The sequence below is a fragment of the Aythya fuligula genome, chromosome 1, assembly GCF_009819795.1.
Source record: "Aythya fuligula isolate bAytFul2 chromosome 1, bAytFul2.pri, whole genome shotgun sequence".
NCBI lineage: Eukaryota > Metazoa > Chordata > Aves > Anseriformes > Anatidae > Aythya > Aythya fuligula.
In genome coordinates, this window is record NC_045559.1 from 138,348,950 (window position 1) to 138,358,825 (window position 9,876).

Sequence of the window (9,876 nt, forward strand, 5' to 3'; positions counted from 1 at the left end):
AGCATCTATGCAACAAGGGTTCAGAAAGTGGTATGTTGCTGCAAAACAGATTTCCTACCCAGAACCCTGGCAGGACCAAGAGTAATACCCCTATCTCTATCAGTCTGGACCCTGGCAGGCTGTCTTGGTAGCATTCTATATAGCATTCTACCAGCTACTAGGAAAAAAATTAACTCTGTCCTAACTGAAATCAGGACACAGGCAAAGATAAGAATGGTGTATATGTGGCCAGGGATGGCTTGCACTGACAATTTGATACTGTTGTACTAGGTAATTTGGAAAATCCAAAGTCTTTCAGCTATGCAGAAGTCTAGTATAAAACAGGAGGTCTCATTCAAAGAAAAACAACCAAGGAAAGGTGTTATTGGAGAGAAGAGCTGCAAAGCAAGGTTCACTGCAGACAGCTGTAGCTACCAAAAGTATAGTGGAATCAGACAGTCCACAGAGAAAGTGGAAGCACAGGGCTCAAAACCTGCACGAGGAAATGCATTTCCTCAAATGAGGAAACATGGTGCTGAGTAGGAATGTGCAGGAACAGGAAATAACAGCAAAAAGGTCTTGAAATAACTGTGGTTGTTTGGATATGGATGGGAAATATCATTCTAGTATAAAGTCTACTGACAGAAAATTAATGTGTCAAAGTGTTTTGAACATATTTGAAATTGGCAGAGAGAATTTACATGCAACTGGCATTGCATATTGTAGGTTCATGGTTTTTTTGACTGAGTACTAGACTCCCTTGAGTTTTAACACATCATCAAACCACATCCTCACACTGTTGAAATATGTATATATACATACATATGTATGTACACATATATAAAACAGTAGGCATCCCTCCTCAGAAGTCAGTGGCCTCTGAAGCGAGATACAGCAGCTGCCTAGCAATGCCTGGCAATTATCATCAGTAGATAGAAAACATAACCTCTGCTAGAAGAACATGCCATCATACACTCTGCAAGAAAAAAAAAAAAAAAAAAAAGTGTGTGAATCATTTTGAAAAGATGTTTCTTAACAAAAGTATTAAAAGTATTGTAGGGTATAGTAGAATACCTAGAAGCTTTGTTAGAAGGCCCCAGATACATGTTTTTCAACTAGTTGCTGTAAAAAAATGTGGAGAGCACTACCAATTAATCTGTCGGAGAACCAAAACTAATTTTCTGTAGTCTGGAGGCTAACTGTGAATTGCAGAAACACAGGAAGAAAGAACACTTTCTTGTATCTTTATGGAATGCACCCAGTTTTAACAGATTTCACTACAGTTTGGGGAAAAGATTCATCTGATCTACCTGAATTCTCTGCCTTTGTGTAGACGTGTCATTTATTTTTGCACTGACATTTTCCTGTCCATTTGTGCCTGATGTGTAAAGTGTGCAGTACCCTCTGAGTTCGAGTTCATGCTGTTCTATGCTGAAGAAAATACGAGGAGCGGCTGAGGGAGCTGGGCTTGTTCAGCCTGGAGAAGAGGAGGCTCAGGGGCGACCTTATTGCTCCCTATAGGTACCTCAAGGGAGGCTGTAGCAAGGTGGGGGTTGGTCTGTTCTCCCACGTGCCTGGTGACAGGACGAGGGGGAATGGGCTTAAGTTGAGCCAGGGGAGTTTTAGGTTAGATGTTAGGAAGAACTTCTTCACTGAAAGGGTTGTGAGGCATTGGAACAGGCTGCCCAGGGAAGTGGTGGAGTCACCATCCCTGGAAGTCTTCAAAAGACGTTTAGATGTAGAGCTTAGGGATATGGTTTAGTGGGGACTGCTAGTGTTAGGTCAGAGGTTGGACTCGATGATCTTGAGGTCTCTTCCAACCTAGAAATTCTGTGATTCTGTGAAAATAAGGAGGAAGTGGAGTTGCTGAGGAGAGTACTAAAGATGACTGAAGGAGTAACAAAGGTATAAAGATATTTATTTCTCTATGATGAAAGTTTGCACATTTGATCTGTGGACCCTTAAATGTTTTCAAATGGAAGCTTTCACAGTCTGCCATACTGACAGTAGGTTAGCTTAGTCATTTTTGATAGAAGAAGTAGTTTGCATATATGCAGACATACCTTAATCACAGAAAACTTCTGCTTTACAATAAGTAAAGTGGGACAGTGGCATGTAAGTGGGACAGGGTTGGTGTTTGGGACCAACCTAGGACAGACGGGCTCATGCATGCTAGTAAGTACAGCTCAAGTTGCCACAGTGCCCTATTGCAAGGCAGCTCGGTTAGCTGCAAGACTGAAAGATGAGATTCACTGTCTCTTCCTGACAGCCATGCCTGCTTTGTAGGTTGAAGCATAATTTGAATCAAGGGAGAATCTTTTGGGTGTAGATAGGTTGGAGTTGGGGTCAGATTCACTAGTATAATGAGACCTAGAGAGGCTCTTGGCAAGAACTATTTTCTTAAGTCTAATATTATATTTACACTTCAGTTTCACATCTTTCATTGTAAATCTATTGAGAGGTTGGGGTGAAATTTTCTCAGATCTCTTTGACACCAGTGATTGTGGTTTCACATAGCCTGTGTTTCTCTTCTCTTCTGATGATGGAAGGCAATTCAATTTCTATGTCACTTCTTCAGTGAAACTGAGAAAATTATGTATTCAGGAAAATTAATTCCCCAAGTAGTGCAGTTGGGAGGATCATGACCCTAAATCTATTCATTAGCTTAAATTGTCAACAATTTTCTGTAGCAATTGATACCTTGACCTGTGAGTGGTTGGGAACTGTCAACTTGTGCATTGTGAGGTTAGCACTTAGTGAATTACAGCAGTTGTGCTTGTAGGGGGTTTCTTACTTCTCCTGTGCAGAAAGCATCCACTGGTTTGAGAGAGACTTTGTATGGCTTACCATTGACTTCATCTGAAGCAAGATCATTCTGCCTTAAAATGGGGTAACCAGTGGAACCAGGAGTGTTCTCAAAACAGAAAGATTACTTTCAAGCCTAAGACACTGAAGAAATCAACTTTAGTTCATAACAAATCATCCATCAAAGCAAGAACTGTAAGTATAAAAACTGAAATTTGAGATTCATAAATAGAAAGGATTTCATAAATAGAAAGTATTTTTATACTACTGAATGATTAATTAATTGGGACCTTGCATGTAAGGGTGTCAACAGGTGAACACCTAACAAGAATGTCCCAAATTCTTTAATTTCAGGTTAGGTTAAACTCATAGTAAAGTTAGAATGATTGTAGGGCTCAGGTATTAGATGCAATGAGGAGAGATGCCTGAGATATAGTATGCAGTTGCATTCAGTTAAGGAGTATTTAATGTTAAAATTAATCACCTTTGTTGTGTTTGCTGACTTACCAAATGTTTCTCAGGAGTCTGTTATTGCTTTGAATGATAATTTCATTCCTGACTGCTAAGGCCACCTTCTTTTGTGCACTGCCCTTTCTCCCCCACCCTATGCCTAAGGAGGAGTTGCAGTTATCAATACTTTTGGTAGGTAATGACCATGCTATTTAATCAGATGAGCTGCTGGACTAAAATTCCCTTGTTTTGAAATTGATACAGTCCACTTTTTCCAATCTTTCCTTCATCACCTTCAATCTCTCCCACATTAGACAAGTGAAAACCAGACTTCATGATTGTCAGGATCCATGAAAAGACCAACGGACTAGGGTCTGGTCTCTTTTAGAGGGCCTTCCAAATACAGAGAGATATATTCAGGCATTTTCTCAAGTCTGAGTTGGTTTGGGCTTGATTAATTTGACTGGCACCATCCATCTGGAGTCCACAACTTGCTGGAAAGCTGTGTTCATCCTCTTATAGACATCCTCTGAAATTTCTCTGCTTTCTGAAGTGCAACACTGGTGCAGAAAGGGCATGAATACAAACGTGGGTTCTTCTTCTGGAGCTCAAGTTTGTTCTTCCTTAGGCTATGGAAGCATTTCGTATATGGAAATAGACTGCAAACATTACATGTATTCTGACAGCTGTAAAACCGCATTTTATAAATACAGAATTTTCATAATTTTTATATCTTTTTGCCTCCTCCTACATACACACGTTTTGCCTTTTGATAGCAAAACAAGGCCTGAGTCTATTTAAAAGCATTGCTCACTAATGCTCTGTGGCAGGACGGCATATGACACATATTCAGAAAGCACACACATAAATGCTTCCTTGGTGTAGAGCAGATCAGGCTTCTAAGGCAGGGATAAGGTTAAACTACTCTAATGGCAAGTGAAAAAACGTCTAACATAGAACTAATCTAAAGTGATGGTTCGTCTCTTGCACAGTGAGAGGGATCTTTAATTACTGCATGCGTAACTGCATGATTTTCTGATCCAATAAAAAGAATAACTTCCTTCTGACCAGAAAAACTCAGAAGTGCTTCCCCAGGCAAGGCTCCCACTGGAGCAGACAGGACAGAGGGAAAATTTGGTGTTCACTGCATGAGTTGAACAACCCATCCAATTCGCTAAGCAGGGGAAGCAGACATGAAGCAAGCCTCTCCCCTAAGACTCAGTTGTTCTCTTAAATTTCTGGAAATATTGGTGCTTAGGCATCATGTCATAACAGGGCACAAAGATGTGCAAATTTCTGAGCAAGGCTCAGTGTTCATGTCCAATGCTGGAAAAAGATAGGAAAGCATTGTAAAACACCCTTGTCACTGCTAATGGCTCCTCTGTATTTTTAAAGAAAGCATCAACGTCTACTGCTTCAGTTCTGACTATACTGTTAGTGTTTTGATAGACAATGAGAGAATATAGATCATCTTTCCAAAAAAAAAATAAGTGTTCAGCACATAACATCTCCCTACACAAAACATCTTTCATTTGTAGATCAAATAGATCAAGTCACTTACATCCCTGCCTTAAGGACAACATCTGTTGAGTGACATTGCTTGAGTTAAATATTATGATGCAGCCTGGTGCAAAGGTCAACATGTAGGACTACACAGTTCTCTTTGAATTAAGGTTTCTGAAAAATAAATATGCAGTTGATCTCACACAGTCTCACTATGCACTCCTCTGTCTGTAAGAAAAAAAAAAAAAAAAAAAAAAAAAAAAAAAAAGAAGAAAAAAAAAGAAAAAGTTTAACAGTTACAGCCATGAAAAGAACATATGGAAAAAGAAATGAGCTTTGTTCATCACAACAACAAAAAAGCAACTGAATATTGCTAGGGGTAGGACTAATGACTGCAGAGCAGTTACCTTAGCTAATCTGTATGAATCAAGCAGTGGCACCCAGCCACCATACACAAAATGTTCAATGTGTAGAAGTATATATGCCATAAATATCAGTGAAACAATCAGTTTAATGTATTTCTTAAGCACATAAGAATTGAAAGAGGACAGGGATTGAAAAGGTTGTTGTAAGAGACCTAAGCATGTCACATATGGTCAGAGATGGATGCTAATGTATATATGTATATAATGTATAGTTTAAGAAATCATTTCAGGTCCACTTCTATAATACCTTTCTGGTTTCATTGGAAGTCTGAAATAAAACACCTGCTCCACTTAGCTCATAAGTGTCTGAACAGAGAGCTATTGCATGGGCAACCACCTAAATGAAGCTGCTGGTGGAGAAGGAAAGGGAGGTTGCATTGGAAACTCTCTCTGCTATCTTCCTACTGGAATGGTGTAGTAACAGGCTTTTTTTCTTTAATCTCAGGGAAAAATGAAGGTCCATTTGCCCAGATGCATTACTCTTCATCACAGGAAGGCACAATATTTCTCCTAATCCCAGGACTCTGTGCCTGCCTGTTCATTCCCAGAAGCTCAGGTCACACTGTCACCCAGACAACATGTTTCCTGTTGGATTTTCCTCTTATAATAACTTGCTGAAATACATAAACCCAGAGAACAACCTCAGAGAAAACCTGAGTATTCTGCCCTGTGATAACCACAGGGGACAGAAATTTTATTACAGGGGCATGAGAATTACATAAGTGCTTTCAGTAGCTCTAAACTGGCTATAAAAGTATTATGAGATAAAGCTGCACATGACTTATTGCCATAAGAATTTTTCACTTTGATTGAATTATGCACTAATTTAATCCAGCTACCTGAAGCAAATTCTAGGACTCATTCCTAACATCTGGGGCAGACCCAGCTGTAGAACCTGACACACATCAAGACCTGAACAGCCTAGGTTAGCACCACAAGAGTGCCTAGTTCTGCCCATAGCCGACAAAAGGCATGCCTTCCAGTTCCAGCTGTCTGAAACAGGAGGTGAATCAAAGAGAGTCATTTCAAAAAGGAGATACAAAAAAAAAAAAAAAAAATCTAATCTCAATTGAGCAGCAAGAGCTGAACCTGGGTAATGCGGATGAGGGTAGCGAGCAGTGATGACGCAGCCCCTTGGGAAGGCCAGCTGGGAGCAGGAGTCTAACACAGTGGATGTCACAGTGGATATGGGACCTAACTTCAGTAGACATCTCTGGTCAGGTGGGAGCTGTCCCATCACCAGGGTCTGGGCAGTATCCTCTCTGCCTGGTCACCACAGGCTCAATTATAGGCAACAGGCATTTTAGCTGATGAGTTATCAGACTGTACAGTGAGAACTCTCCACCCTATCCATGCCACTGAGGGCTTGTACCTGTGCCGTGCGAGGATCTACAGGCTTATTTTAGCTCAGGTCTGGAATTTTGCGGAACGTTTATACCTCTTGGGCCCATCATAATGCCCCATAATACATTAGCATGTGAACTATGGACGCATGTACAAAAAGAGCAATGTAGAAGAGCTGGAGGAAAGCCAGCAGAGGTTGCTGGAGTTGCTATGAAGCCCTGACTGAGAGAGCAGGGAGAAACTAATGCGTGAAGGTTTTATACAGCAATCTGTCTATATAAGAAGGTCCAACATTAAAGGCATTTTATGTTGGTAGCTGGCTTCACTAGCACTCCACAGAGGCATGAAGTTGCTCGGATACGTGAACATGTGCAGAATGGGAGAGCTTTTTACAAACTGAATCACAAGCAGGATGGTATACATGTATTTTGCCAGGGATTGCAAGAACTTGGCCAGTACCAAGAAACATTTGGCAATGGATTTGCTCCTGTCCTCTGCACTCTGTTTTGGGTCCCAGTGCCTCTTTAAAGTTTCTTTTTTTCCTGCCTTTTTCATGCAGCTCTGTCCGTACTTCAGGTAGTGAAGAGCACGATGGGGAAGGGAAGGCAGAGCAGTTCTTCACCCACACAAAAGTGCAGCTGTGATGCAGAGAGATTATGCTACTAAACAGCGCTTTTTTCTCGACGCTTGTGGAAAACTGCTTGAATGTTGCCTGGTAGACTGGAACAACTCCTTTGTTGCTTTTAAAAATACATATATATTAAAAGCAGCAGCTCTAATGGACCTGATTATCATAAACGTTCAGCGCCCTAAAATCCTAACTAATACCCTTGACAATTAAGCAGCTCACACTCTTTCATTGTATGGTCTGATTGCTTTATTGGGGTTTTGTTTTGTTTCTAGTGAAACTGTTCTTTGAACTGTAGATAATTTTACCCAAGCTGTTATTTACTGCAAGTGCAGTTTCTAGACCCAGATGAAGTCTGCCTGATACTGATTACCGGTTTCATTTGCACTTGTATATTAATACCTTGGGGACTCACTTTAAATGTTCCTTAGTAGGATATTTGCACTGATATTGTTCAGCTTAAAATAAAAAAGGTGTGTGTGATTAAGCTGCCTGCCTCTCGAACAGGTGCCCCTGGAATAAAGTTCAAAGATCCTTAATGAGAATGTAACACAGTAAAAGGTTGTAAAATACTCCATTCGAGGGTTATGAACAGAGACTACTACCAAATTACAGTCTCTGTAATTAAAGCCAATGGCTGTGCCTTGTGCTTGCACACCGACTAAAATAAATTAATATTTCTGTGGGGAATTGGTTCTTTCTCCCTCTGCTTTCTGTGCACCAGCTCCTTCCTTCAGGCATGCACCTCCCCTCCTTGCTCTCAGCTGGCAGCTCTGTGACTCCTCAAGCAGCCGTCCGGCGAGAAGAAAGTCTTTGAGAAAGATTGGGGGAGCCATGCAGAGAGGGGAGAAGGATGTGACTAACATCTAAGGGCCAGCCTTTCTCTCAACCAGCCAGCCCCTCTGCAGCCAGCGGGGAGAGACAAGGCACAGCCAGAGAAGGATGCCTCTGCGATGGATGTCTGAGACTGGTGGGAAGATTCCCCGCTCCCAAAGGTGTTTTTCTCTCCCTGCCTACTCAGAAGAAGCCTAGACAATCTGACTTGTTCTGGGTGGAGTACAACTATGGTCATGAAGCAGGAAGCATCCCTCTTGCCCTGCTGGTTGAGGTTCAGCAGATTCTCTTCCAGAGAATTCTTCTCAGAGGGCAGTGAAGGGATGTAGGAAGAAGGAAAGGTAGCCATTAAAACAGTATGTAGTGGCACTGTGCTTGGTACCTGTGCAGATCGCAACAGTCACTTTGGCTGTAACCTACATCAAAAGCTAAGGAAACCAATGAGCACATGAGCTGCTTTAGTCTTCTCAAGCACCTGTGAGTTCAGCAAAGGGCATGGTTTAACTTAAAGTTGCTACCATAAAGGCCAAACACCAAAGAAAACTGTCCTTTGCTTCTCTGCCAGTTTCCATTTCCTTTGTTCAGGATGGCTTTCCCACAGGAAATGAAGCAATCATCCAAAGAGGAATTTTTTTTTTTTTTTTTTTTTTTTCCCAGGTTGCCAGAGCAGTTTATTACCTCTCTTGTATTGTAGCAACTCACGCTTGCTGGCTGTGTAGCTCAAGGTGCTGTTTACAAGCCACCCAGGGTCCCCATTAACCATGGTGTGAGCTCACTCTCTGAAAGGCACCCACTAACTTTGCCTGCTTGTTGCTTTAGCTTCTTTGCCAGGATACTGCTTGGCTTGCAACCCTTTACACTCAGTATGGTCAGAATTAATAGCCTGAAATTTCTCTTCCAAACCACTCAAAGGCTGAAAAGGAATTGCACTTGCCGTCTAACTGTTTGGGAGCTGGAGGGCTGGTGGGCACAGATATCTCCTCCTCCCCAGTTGTTGTCACTGGGCTGCAGAGAAGAGTGTTGTGTGACATCTTGACCTGTGGTCCCACAAAAGTAAAGTTCTCCACAAACTAGCATACTGCCCCTCCATGAAAAGCCAGGGCCATCACTGTAAACAAAGAAGAAATTCAGTCTGATTTTCCCAGCATCGTTTCTCAGAGAACACCCTGAGAAAATATCAAGTATTTTTTTATTCACAAGTCCTGATATCCATGTGCTGATCACGTTAAGAGTGTAAAACATGCTTCTCCATTGAAACTCTTCTCTGAAGAAGCTATTTGTTCATAGAAGTTACAGGTCATAACTGTTTGAAGGAAGAAAGAATTTGGTGCTTTATGACAAAATTGTAAGATTTAAGAGATCTTGGATTCCCAGGGACACCAATTTTTTGAAAGGGAGGGTGAGTGCAGAAATTATCCAAGCTTACTGAGAAAACAACAGTCTTCCTGCACTGGGCTTACAGCATTGTCACTGGTGCTTCCTTTGTCCTTGGATTTATTATTTCTTTGTCCTTTGGATTTATTATTTCTTAAGGAGTTGCATCCTACTTGCATCCTACTTTCCTTCATTGGCCAAGATACATCTTCTCAGTGAATTGCCAGGTGAATTTTCTCTCCTCCTGAGACAGACTGGATGCACACCAAGGGCTGCCCTTGTCCTCACAACAGTGCAAGCCACCCAAGCGTGCTTGGATTCATGCCTGCACTCCCAGAGCAAGCCATACAGCTTGGCTGTGATGAATGATGACACTCAGCTGCAGGTAAGTGCACGTGTGGATGGGCACCACAAATATACGTGGGGCAGCTGGTAGCTCTGTGCATGCTCACAATGCATGGTGCAGTTCAGCACAGAGATCCTTAGGAAGCACACAGCCAGCATGAACTGAGTAGGATTTTTGCATGGTGCTGT